General features: G+C 40.3%; 1 protein-coding gene across 3 annotated transcripts in view; it reads right to left on the bottom strand.

Moving 5' to 3' along the window:
- The window catches only part of LOC119654399 (lissencephaly-1 homolog), a 60,394-nt gene that overhangs the window by 35,327 nt on the left and 11,685 nt on the right, over positions 1–13,382 (bottom strand). The window contains exon 1 of one of the 3 annotated variants that reach the window (XM_038059782.1): positions 11,427–11,628. The exons of 1 other annotated variant lie outside the window; for it this stretch is intronic. The gene's annotated coding sequence lies outside the window, so the exon portion shown is untranslated. Of the gene's footprint in view, positions 1–11,204; positions 11,364–11,426; positions 11,629–13,382 lie in introns of those variants that run through there. One more of the 3 variants, XM_038059781.1, reaches the window with a different exon arrangement.

Here is a 13,382-nt window from a genome sequence, read left to right as displayed (position 1 = left end):
ACAACAATTTTGAGCACGCATTCCAATCGACAAACTACAACGAAAATGCTTAACGTTCACTTCAGGAGAATTAAGTGCCCAGCGTAGAAATTGAAGTGAGTGGAGCAACAAAATTATTACTAACTTTAAACGAGAGTGAGAAACATGCCCATGCCTTACCATTAATGCTGTCACCTAAAAATTAATGATATAACATATATCGGGAATGCATTTCACTACCCAGCTGGCATGGAAGAAACACATCGAAATGAAGAAATTGCCACCAGTTACCAACTTGTTGGAGTGTCCTTTGAAATCAAACATATAATTGCTCCCGAGAATTGCCCCCAATTGCTGTTATGACACTTTTATGAAAAATGTAAGACGACCACATAGTTTTGAAACTCTACTTCTAATTGAACAGTCACGAAAATAATGAAAATAAAGTTCAAGCCTCAAAAACCATCTGAGTGTAACTTGTTAGCACTGATGAAGGGAAGAAGTGGTTCCCGGAATATCGGTTTTTGCAAGAATAAATATCCACACCAACGGAAAAGAAACAACAGGTTTTTATTATTTCAGCTCAAAAACCATTTTCACCTATATTGTCAGCAAAGAAATTCAATCTAAAATATTTTGTAGTATTCGGAATATACTACTAAGTTTCTGTGCGTAATAAGCGTATGAGAAACTTTGTATCTGAAATTATTGCTTTGAATCATAAAATTACAACAGAAACAGCCGCATAACATTATGCAAACGACTTATTGTGTGTAATTAATGTGCAAGAATAATTAAGTCTTCAGATAATTCCCGAAAGTATGTTTTTTCAAAACAATCCGGAATATCTGTTGGCTAACATTAAACAAGTCTTCACTGAAAAGATAGTTTATCATTTGATGTGTGGCAATGAAAGGTTGCTTTTTGTTTAAATTAAAGGGTGGCGACAATTATTTTTTATTCGATATATGCTGCCCTACAAGAAGTTATCTTTCATTCAAATTACCTACAAATACTATCAATCGAATGAATATAGATTCACAAACTTTACACATGATGTTATTCAACACAGGAAACTTTCATTGTTTACGTTATAAGAAGCATCATAGCACTGTGGTAGAGGACGCAACGATGACATATTAGAGACATTTGCTCTGACGTGTGTTTTTAAATATTTTTAGAAAAATATTGTAGTTCTATCTTTAGACTCCAAACAGAAGGCGGAATGAATTTCTGAAGGTGATGGGCACTTTATATTTGTCAGCAAGTCACATGTTTGTTATGGTCGTGTGTTTAGGTTTTGAGTTCAATAAAGAACTCAATACATTTGTATAAACACTGAATGAACATCTCATTCAAAAACGTTGTTTGTTCATTACAAGTTTCCGAAGAAATTCTAAGATATGTGCATTATACTAACCAGATGATGTGTGATGAGTATAATGCTACCAGTTCACATTGGCGGCAAGTACCACCTAGAAGCCATGGTATTTCAAAGACCCAAAAGGCACATTTTTGAATCGTATACAAAGGAACTCTCCAACTTGATGTAAATATAAATGGTTTAGAAAAAAACCATCAACACAATCTAGAGATTTCAAAGATTCAGCACTTCATATCGGACCGAAATGGTACTTTACGAATATGGTCAGCATTACGCCGAGGAGCTTATAGTTGAGCCGATTGATATCCTGCATGCAGCCTACCGTACAAACCTCTCTGCTAACATGAATTTGCGTTGTATGCAGTCAACAAGTAATTCGTTAAAAGCAGTTACAATGAGATTTGAAATGTGAAACTTTTCTAATTTCCATGAGTTTTCCTTTTAAAGAACGGAGCCGTATTCCCACCACTTATCCCTCTGAAGTCCACTGTACTATATAGTATTCTTTGATAAACACATTCGTGGTAGCAATCGACATTTGAACGCAGGCTATCAGAAGCCATATATTGAGAAATGGTTGGCGGATCGGAAAGCGAAGGTTACCAAGGTAGGATATGTTGTGAACATATCATAAGGATCCACACATACCACTTCACATGGGTATCGAGTCTACTTACAGTTAATGGAAAACAATAATGAGGTTTGGTTTTGGCTTCTGTATTTTAGGACTATCTTGAAAGAGGAAAACCGATCAACAGCCAGCCTGTTTCCAAGACTCAAAAGAATGTTGCAGAGAAAAAGATTTGTATCAAATGACGAAGTAATCACTATCCCTGAATCATTTTTAAGGTTTTGTGTAAAACAAAACCTTATTAAAATCGATTCAATGTCTGTCTGTCTGTCTGTCACACGCATTATTTTTCTCCAAAACGGTTAAACCGATGGGAACGAAATTTGGTGGACAGATGGGAACTATGAAATCTCACGCATACAGTGAGTGGCATAAATTTAGGTGGAGTTTAAAGGGGGGCTCCCCATACATGCAAAGGGGGGATTCAAACATTTTTTTCATCGGATATAGTTGTGTAGGGTATCAAATGAAAGGTCTCGATTTGTACTTTTCGAAACTGATATTAGTTTTGGCATAAATTGAAAAGTGCGTGAGTAAGGAGTCAAAATATACGCACTTGAAGTGAGACAGGACTCATTTTCGGAAACTACCCAACCCAAAAATCCGAAAAAAATCAGGGTGGTGCGCCTAGATGAAATCTAGGCCTCAAAATATGTCCCATTCCGATATCTGCTCAAATAAACTTACTACTTTTTATAAATTACTATTACTACTTTTTAGAAATTTACTGAAAAACCCCCCTTAAATTCATCCTAGGACTTCGGAATTTTGTACCAGCATAGAGGACAATATTTCATGTATATGCGCTAAATTTTATAGAAATCAGGCAATCAACGCCAAAGTTATAGCAATTCAAACTTAGCAATTTCGCGCGAGTTTACTGCTTCCAAAGCCATGCAAATCGGATGCTGACGTCATAATTACCTGGAATAATTGACATTCGCGTGGAATATTAACGTCACATTTATGAAGAATCTATTTATCTGCAGCCCTTTTTAAGGTTTTGTGTAAAACACTTATGTGAAATCTAATCTTCGAGAGATGTCCCATTCCGGTATCTGCTCAAAAAATTTACTAATAGTATATTATCAACTTTTAGAAATAGACTAAAAAACTCTCCTTAAGTTCATCCTAAGTGTACTAAATTTTGCACCGACATAGAGGACAGCCTCGTGCATAATGATGTCAGGTTTCATGAAAATCCAACTATTAGTGGGAAAGTTATAGCAGTTCAAACTTATCAATTTCGTGCTAATTAACAGCATTCTAAGCCATACAAATAAGATGCTGACGTCATAATTAACGAGAATAATTGAAATTCGAGTGAAATATTAAAATTCCATTAAAAAAAAATCTAATTCTCCCTAGCCCTTTTTTATATTTGATGTTGGTTAAATTGTTGCCATTTGCTAATAATATTAAACTCAGAGTGTGAAGCGTATGAGGTTGACCATTATCAACACAGGGCTTTCCATCAAATGATTTATTTAAATCGCTTTCTAGAAAATAGAGGGCAATGGAGTTTTTAGCTATATTACACGGAGCTGTCGTGCACTCGTCGCTCCTCACATCTTTTTCTTTTTCTTCAGCCTTCAGTTCACAAGCGGGGTCGGCTCGTGGTGATCGGTTTCGTCGTTTTATTTTATCAAATGCCTGATCAGGATGTAATCGCGAGACCTTTAAATCCCCATCCAGCGTATCAAGCCACCATTGTTTTGGCCGACTTTTTGGTTGCTCACCATTGCTTTCGATGTTCTGATCGATACTGGTTGTTGAATTCTCGTTAGCGTGCATTATGTGACCACACCATCGAAAACGCCTCTCTTGCAGTTTTTCCACGATCGGTGCAAACCCATATCGATCGCGGATATTCTCATTTCAGACGTAATCAAAACGGGTCACGCCACCAGTGCAATGCAACATCTTCGTCCCCATTACCGCAAGACGCCGTTCATTGTTCTTTATAGTCGGCCAACACTCAGAACTATAGAGAGTGGCAGACGGACGACATTGCAGTAAATTTTAGATTTGGGACGTGCGCTGACACGTTGATCACAAAGAACACCAGTTGGGGAATGCCACTTCATCCAGGTTGCATTAATGCGTGAAACAATTTCATTACGCAGTTCTCCATTGGCTGATAGCGTTGACGCGAGATATTTAAATCGCTGAGTTCTGGCAATGGCAGTAACCTGCCCTTCGAGATACTTAAATCGCTGAGTTCTGGCAATGGCAGTAACCTGCCCAGAACTGAACGATTTCAATATCTCGGGTCAATGCTATAAGCCAATGGAGAACTACGTTATGCTCCTCACATAGGGAAACACAAAACCTTTTATACCAGAAGCGTCAAGCTTCCGGTTTCCCGACTTGTTTAGGAGTAATAAGGCAATCGCTTTATCATATAGATGTATTCATTTTAAAGGAGCTTTGTGCTTCTTTAAAGAAACTGTATGAAGAAACACATATTTTGTTTGCTCTTATATTTGTCTAGAATTCTTTCTGATGACGATGAGGTTAGTCAACACCAACAACTAAACATAAAAGTATATTGAACAAATCGTTTCTGATATGCTCTTTTAACAATTAAATCAACTGGCCTTATTGGAAGGTTCATAATAATGGCGAGTTCTGCCAATATGCTACATAACTACTGCTTTGTCAGTGATGACGCGAGCGTTTAATTTGACTTAGGCCTTTTATATTGAACGTAACATAGTGGAGCGGAAAGTTTTTGATTGTATGTTCGTGTTCACTATTGTGTACAATGTGTGCTCTATAAATTAGCATCCTTACCAGAATTCTGCACTTTCCAAATTTTCAGTGCAAAACGACGAAGCGGAACACAACAAATATTTTTCATAAAATGATGTCAAAATAGATATAAACCAGAAAAAAATGGTCTTAAGGAAGTATGGAAAATTGGAAGCATTGTATTGGCATTTCAAGAAGATACTCTGAATAACAAAAAATTGAGCATTGGATAAAGAGATCTTGTTTTGATATTATACTTAGGCAAAATTTACCATTAACTGTTGCGATGATAATTTCATGTGTATCTTTGTTTCGCACCCACTACAAACTTTATCAGAGTTTCATCACCATGCATTTGAGCTGCGTAAAATAACAGAAATTCCAAAGATTTTCAGCGTGACTTTAATGAAATTTGCTTATTGGAAAACTAACATTTTTGAGTCCATTCAAAAGTACTGCATAATCTGAATTGTCCCGGGATATTTCAGTAGCTGACGCTATTAGGAAATGAGCGTGATTCATTTCCAGAGGTTTATTTGTCTCTAGTTTATGTGCGAAGTCTCATGATATTTCGTCCATTCGCTTACAGGCTACTGTCGTCCACATGTAGCAACCCTTGCGTTGGTGAAGAAAATGGAAAAACAAGAATATCGCATATTGATCAAACTTTGTTTTTTGATGCGACTAACTCCTTAACAATCAACGAAATGGTTGACGAAATGTTACTCCACATTTGTTCCTTCGAGAACAACCGTTTATCTGTGGATCGCATTCATGATTCAATGGCCGATTTGGCTTTGTTGCTACGTAATCGAGCGGACTTTTCTGACGACGAATGAAACTTGGATCTATTGCTATACATCTGAGTCCAATAGCAAGTCTGCAGAATTGCTCAGAATCCACACGAAAGCCGACCAAAGCGGCCAATTGACCAACGCTAGGACAAAGACAGTTTTTTTTTAGGATGCGCCCGGCGTATTCTCCATCGATTACTTGCAGAAAGGAAGAACAGTTACCAGAGAGTATAATACAACCCTGTTGGACAAACTGAAGGACGAAATAAAGAAAGGGCGAAGGAAAAAGTTCTGTTCCATCATGATACCGGATCGTTGAAAGCAATTGCCCAATTGGACCAAGTATGAAGCGGTGATTCCAGGGATAGAGAGTCCCATTGAATGAATGAACGCTTGGACGTTTCGTTCTACAGAAAAATTGGAAAGTCGCTATGCGAAATGTATCAGCCTCCGTTCAAGAATGAATGCAACTTTTCCCAAAAATGAGGAGGCATGCGTCATAAAGGCACAGTATAGATCAGCAAAAAGGAGACTCTCATCATCATCATCATCAACGGCGCAACAACCGGTATCCGGTCTAGGCCTGCCTTAATAAGGAACTCCAGACATCCCGGTTTTGCGCCGAGGTCCACCAATTCGATATCCCTAAAAGCTGTCTGGCGTCCTGGCCCACGCCATCGCTCCATCTTAGGCAGGGTCTGCCTCGTCTTCTTTTCCTACCATAGATATTGCCCTTATAGACTTTCCGGGTGGGATCATCCTCATCCATAAGGAGACTCTGCAGCGCAATAAATGAAAGCAAAGCTCACGGCTAGCAGAACCTGGCCAACGAGGTGGGGCTTGGCTATAAGCTTGTCACCGGAAAATCGATTCTCTGCGGAAGGCCTGCATGCTAAGTATCGACCAGACGGACCGCATTGTAAGGGCATTATTCTCCAGAGATTCTGTACGGGTTGATTGGAATAGCGCGGAAAGCGTCGAGGATTACCCCCTTTTCACAATGAGAAAGCTCGAAGAAACGGTTCTCACCAAGAAGGCGCCAGGTCCTAATGGTATCTCGGCGGAAGTTTATAAACTGGGGAGGCACACAGCCTCAGAGATTATATGAAATACCGCTTCCTGCTCTATGAGATACTAGAGGGCCACCGGGTTGAAATCACGTCGGGAGTAAGAGGGATCCATCCTAGGGCCCGACTTCCGAAACGCTTCCTGCCTGCTGAGATTCAATATGCCCGAAAAGTCGCGCCTGATTGGTTATGCAGACGACGTTGGGGCACTTGCTGCTGGACGCACTGTTGAACAGACGCTACGACTTGGTATATAGCTAATGGCGAATGATGGGGGCCCTATGTCTACTAGGAGACGTCTCCTTATAGGAGTAACGCAGTCGGTTCTGCTCTATGGCGCATAGGTATGGTCTGATGCCCTTGACAAGGCGGTGCATCGTAATCGCCTTGCTCAAATGCAGTTTTGCAAGGGCGTCTGCGCATCGCACTGTCTCAGAACCGGCCATGATAGTGATCGCAGGATTGATCTCCGTTGCCCACTTTGCCAAAGAGCGTAAAGCTATCTACTGCCGTAAGGGCGAAAATTCAAGAGAGGTGGTTACCCGTGGAGAACGCCAACGGACCCTTACCAAGTGGCAACTCTCTTGGTAAAATGAGCCAATAGGCAGATGGACTGCGCGGCGCCCTCTCCTTATTCAAATTTTAAGCGGGCATGAAGGTTTTCAGTCTTACCTGTGCAGGATTGGGAAGGTGCGGTTTCCTGATTGTGTGTTCTGCAATGGAGTGGCAGACGCTGAACACACCTTTTTCTCTTGCGGAAGGTGGGACGGCTTTCTTCAGCAGCTTTATGCAGATAAAAGGGAGCTCTCTCCAGACAATATTTTGTCAGAGAGATGCTGAAAAGCACTGGCAGCTGGAGTCGTGTTACGCATTAAGTTCGGACTTTTCTTATTGTGAAGAGTATTCACCGGATGGCAAAGGGTTTCATGAACTCCCTTCCTTCCCTCCCCTCCCCTTGGCGAAAGGGATTCCCTGACTTGAAGGCTCCCAAATCCGGAAGAGCGGGAGGGCTAGCCCGAAGTAATTGGTCAAACGATTCCAGGCTAGTTCTCTGATGACAAGGAGGTGTTTAGTTCGAAGTGCAACGTACTGCTGCGGGAGTTCAACACGCTGCGTGTAAACGCGTTCACCTGTCTTACTATAAAAAAAGTGCCCCAACGATAACCATAACCTCCGGCAGGGAAAATGAAGGCGACTGCTTTCTTGGATGGTCATGGGCTAGTCTTAATTGATTACTTTACAAAAGGAGTTTTCCATTGCGAGAGCTTATTATTTGTAATTGCTTAACCAGAGGAAAAGCATATAATGCCAAGACCGCATTTGGAGAGAAAAAAATTGTTCCGTCAACAAAACGCGATATGCTAACTTTAGCCACCATGGTGAAAACCAATGAGCTACAGTTTAATTGTTCGACTATTCACCATTTCTAGATCAAGTGATTTTTTTGTTCCCTAAAAAGGATGCGACGAGGAAAACGGGGCGCAGCTCTTTCGGGCAAACCAAAACCAAGTGGCTGAAGAGAACCTCCATGAGATGGAACCAAGAAAGTTGTATTCAATTTGGCTTGCTCTCCGTGAGGCAGCAGGCGAAAGCTTCAAGGCTTAATTAGGGCGATCAGACCCGAATCTGCACGGGGCTCCTTTCAAGTGGTTTCGCCTATGAAACCTTACAAGGTATACTGGTACCATGGGAACTAGGATAGCCCTCTGAGAATTCCTGGTAGGAGGGCTGTGATTATAGTCATAAAATCAATCCGTGCCTTAAGAGAACCTGGGGGTTTAGTTTACAAGACAGGTACTTACGTCAAACCACCAGGACTTAATTTTTTCCTAAATAGGAGGGGCAGTAACTCTGTCGGTTGAGTTAACACCAAATGGTCAAAGGAGAACCTCCTATAAGTGGCACAGGGATACTCTGTATTCACATTGACTTGCTGGCTCCGGTCACTAAGCCTCACCAGAGGTTATCTGGAATCATGGAAACCGGGATAGTCCTCCGAGGACATATGTCCTAGGAGGATTGCTGGAGGTTGTGTTCTCCACTCTGCTATTTGCATTTGGCCTCCCTTCGGGAAGTTTCATGGTGGCTCTAGCTGTGCCTATATTGCAGACAGCTTATGGGTTCAAGCGTGGAGTTGCCCTGTACAACTCGGGCACGCTTAGTTGCGGTAGAAATTTTAGGTAAGCCTCGCATCCACCAGCAAGAACGCTGAGGTTGCACTCAATACAAACTGGTACCGGTATGCTAGTTATCGCGGGGCTCCGATTTTGGGCTCGAAATCAATCTGTGTCCGGGGTTAGGACGATACAGTGGGTACTTACATTATAAACGAAATTTATTAATATTTTGCTGTTATTTGTTAGTTGTTAGATGTTTGGAAGTGATTACTTATTTCAAGTATCAATCTTCACTATAAATCTTGGGGTCTTGAAAATACCTTCCATCCAAACCGAAAAGTTTGGTGGAAACCTTGCAATTATTAACAAAATTCTAATAGGCCAAAGTTGCCTCTTTCGTGTGAAATTACTGTGCAGTAAGGCTTGTTTCGTACGTACACGATTCCATTCAGTTCAGTTCATTTTAGATTCAATTTTGATCGTTGCCGACAAGTATGAAACGGTGTTTCGGTTTCAATTCGGTGTCTTTTCGGAACCTTATTGAAACTGTATAGAACTGAATGCTCCCACGACACGAATAGGTATTATCAGTTTGGAATTCGTGTGCAGGAAACAAAAAGGAACCAATGTTTTCCTACACGCACGGTTCAGTTTGGATTCCGACCTCACAGCGAGAGGATTTTTATGATGAGTGGTCAAAAGTTGTTGGGTTTTACTTGGGTGGAATGAGCAGTTTGCCGAATAGGGGCCGTGTATGTGTGCAAGGGTTTCATTCAGTTCGGTTTGTTTTAGGTTGCGACCGAAAACAAACTGAACCGAATGGAACCGTATATGTGTGAAATGAGCCTTTAGAAATACAATTTAAGTATCACACTGAAATTAATAGTTGAACATACTCTACATGGATATACAAATGGAATCACTGTACACCCATATATTCTTACATAAAATATCTATAAAACCATTTACACCTGAAGCGTCGAACTTTCGGTTTCCGACTTATTATTATTTTTCCAATAAACGTATGATTTGATAAGGAATTTTATAATTAAGTAAATAAACTTGAGAGGTGAAAATTCTCCAACAAAAACATGGTTAACACCCTGATGATGATGACTGCTCTATTGCTTTGAGTAATTTTCCACTTTTTCCTCCTCTCTCTTGAGTCATGGAATAATTTTTGGAGTGTGGACTTCATAATCAAATCATATCTACATTCATTCTGGTGTTCAGATAAAAAAAATCCATACGTCAGACTGCTCAGATACATATCGTAATTTTATCATCACTTTACAATTAGAAGTGTTTTGCGACGGTAAACAATCAAGCCTCAATGAAGTAACTCTTGAACTAGGTAAGGATTGAAAACTTCATGTCAGAAATTCCCAAAAGGCTTACAAAATGCCAAATTGTAACATTAGTTATATAAAAAAATAGCATGAAATCTGTTTGGTACATTACATTCAGCTTAATGGAGTAACGCTCCCATCTCATCATATCATAATCATTTTTTTTCGTTTAGTTGAGGTGTTTTGTAGTACTATCTCGTGGTTATGTATTTTTCTTGCGTAAGCATAATGAGGCAAAGATTACTTGATTGGATATGATAAGCGCTTATCATTTTGATGTGAAGTAACTAAAATAACTATGAAAGCCTCTCTTCTAGCTGAGAATTGTATAAGTGAAAATTGCCTATGTGGGAGCTTCTGTATTTCAGAGGATGAGAAGAAATATTCTAGCATTCACTCGTGGGTATGCTAATTTTTAATAAATACACAAACTACATAGTTTACGTTACACATAAGACACAGGTTTCTTGCAGGACTGTTAATTTTTGCTGATACTGAACTTGTTCAAATGAATGAGTAAAGAAAACTCATGTTTTCTCCCTTAATTTTCCAGAATATGATTTATTCTAAGATCCAAAATTCTCGATAACGTTAGAGCTATAAAAATTCTGCCCGTTTGCGTCCTTGAAAATGCAATTTGATGTGAAATGTTAATTCTATAATGACGCAAACGTAGTTTTCAGATAATAATCAATAACAAACCATATGCCGCCCGATATCGCGACATTGAAAAATACGAATATGGCGAATTGACCATGTAGTTGGGTTTTATGGGGCAGGTTTGCTATCCAAGTGTATGTTCTTCATGGGTATTCTGAAATTTTGGTTTTTCTTCACTAAAAACTTCGTCTGGAGTTATATTCAATATCGATTTGATGAGTAATTCGGAACTATAATAAACACACTTTAGAGACGGGTCTCTCACATTTGAATCTCTTCGTGAAAATAGGGATGAAATGACGTCTAATGTTGACGCATGTTCAAAACTAGTCCAACACGGATTCCTTTCTCTTTCCGCTTTAGTACAGAGAATGCTCGCTATAAATAAACTGCAATAACAAAAACACCTCCTTACAGCTAGTATAGCACACTATTGCGATCACATTATATCATGTTATATTCCACCCACCTCCCACACAATTTCTAAGGGAAATCCACCCACATACACCTTTTTACATGCGGCGTCGTCTCTCTTCGTTCAGGGAACTACGTCAGATTCATGAAACCGGTCAAACAAAAAACATAAGTGACTGCTAAAGCAGATCTTTCACAATAGACAAATAGACAACCAACGGAATTTCAATTCTTCTCACAGGAAAAAGTACACAAAACACAAAGTACAAGCACTGACCGAAACGAGTGTTCGCAATTAAAACGATGGCGAACGTGCTGATAGTGTAGCACTTTTCGAGGAGTAGGATTACTACGACATCATAGGAAAAAACATACTATTATCGACATGATTAGCAACAACGTTACTATTTCCCGTTTGCAAGATTATCGTAACAAACCACAACACATATTGAACTATGCGAACTCGAATACAGCGCAATGAAGACTGAAGCCAAGTTTTTTCCAGCATAGTCGAGGGGCAGCAGTACAACCGCCAGCCGTCATCCAGATTACACTTCACCACCGCTAACCATTCATACTACCAACTCCAGTAGTTACAGATTTACAGTAGCTTGTTAAAATTTTATTACATCGGAGTTAGAAACTTGTACTGAGGGTCACGCTTTTAACTGAGAAACTTACAAATCCCTAATGAGAATCATTAATTCATGCATTTTATAGTTGATACCGAGGTTGCATTGACAATATAAAAAAACATGTTACAAATTCCGTAACGAATTTCAGCTCCAAACCTATCAGGGCTCAAGGGAGAAGTTCCTGCATTCTTTGCCTGATTAAAAACAATATTTTCATTGGACTTGTGCAGACCATAAAAGACATCCTAAAACGCAGCTACTTGGCAGCTCAAATCGTATGTTTCTTGTCGCCGCCAAATCAATATTTGAAAACAATATTTGTTTCCAGACAAAACGGCATTAAAAGGGCTGAGTCATTTGTGTTTGTCCACACGTTCTTTTAAAGAGTCTGCTGGCGCCTTCAGGGGATAGTTTAAGGCTTGTATATAGAGCCTCCGTGCCAAGAAATATTAATTGAAAGCGAAGCTACTATTTTTGTGCCGTTTATTATAGAAATAATAAAGTCCTTCCATCATTCTGAAAAATCAAATAATCAGATCGATCAAAAGTAAACAAAAACTTTTTCTTGTATGAAGAATAAAACTATCTTTATCTACTGTGAGTTTAACCTTGTCACCCAAAAAACATGAAGCCATATTAATGATTTTTCGCAATCTGATAAATAAAAAAAATATACACAATATCTTGGGGGAATTAACATTGAAAATAGTTTTGGCCCTACGGTTTCGGACGTTGAAATTTAGTCGAAAAACGAGATTATTGTAAATGGGAATTTGTTGAAAATGAATCAGAACAGTATCCTATACACTTCTCCCCCTCGGACACCACCTTGTCGTGGTGGGGGAGCCTGTAGTAGTTTACTACTACACTAAGGGTGTCCAAAAATAAGAATATGGAAACGATGGATATAAACTCTCCAAGTGGTAAGAAGTCACAGACTTCGAATCCACCCGCGACCATGAACAATCATGTCGCAGCCGAGGCGCGGATTTTGGAGGCCTCACCACATTCATACTCGCCTATAGATCAATCTGTAGAAGGCATGCTTTCCAACTCAGTGGAAAGTTTGCATTTAATGCCTACGGCGAAGTTAGCCAGAAAGGATAGTACGGAAACTCACAAATTGGGAGAAACTGGAAATCCGACTACGGCCGGCCCGTCCGCGGTACTACAGCCCAAATCTACCCGCAAGCGGAAGAGGAAGGCCCGGCAGAAGGGAACTTCGGCCACTAAGGAGGGGGGACTACAGGCTGAATCCTGCCTGTCAGAACCTTCTCCTTCATCCTTACTGGGAAGAGCGGAAGAACGGGAAGCTGGTGACGTGGATGCTACTGGTTTAACGCCAGTATGTGGAAATGGATCCAAGCGGTCCGGACACCGTGAACCTGGAAAGGCCCTAAGCCGACGGCAGAAGAGAGCACTGCGAAGGAAGATGAAGCACCTTGGGAATGAGGACATGGACGTGGCTATACCACTAGGCGCGGTAACGCCCAGAGAAATCGGACGCAAGGAAGCGGAATCTCCGGCGGAAGGTGGGAATAAACTGGAAACCCCGGTAAGATCCACACTGGACGCACCAGACTCTTCTGTCAGCGGTA

This window comes from Hermetia illucens, chromosome 4 (assembly GCF_905115235.1).
Source record: "Hermetia illucens chromosome 4, iHerIll2.2.curated.20191125, whole genome shotgun sequence".
NCBI classification, from domain to species: domain Eukaryota; kingdom Metazoa; phylum Arthropoda; class Insecta; order Diptera; family Stratiomyidae; genus Hermetia; species Hermetia illucens.
Note: the sequence above shows the minus strand (reverse complement) of the source record. Positions and strands in the feature narration are given on the sequence as shown.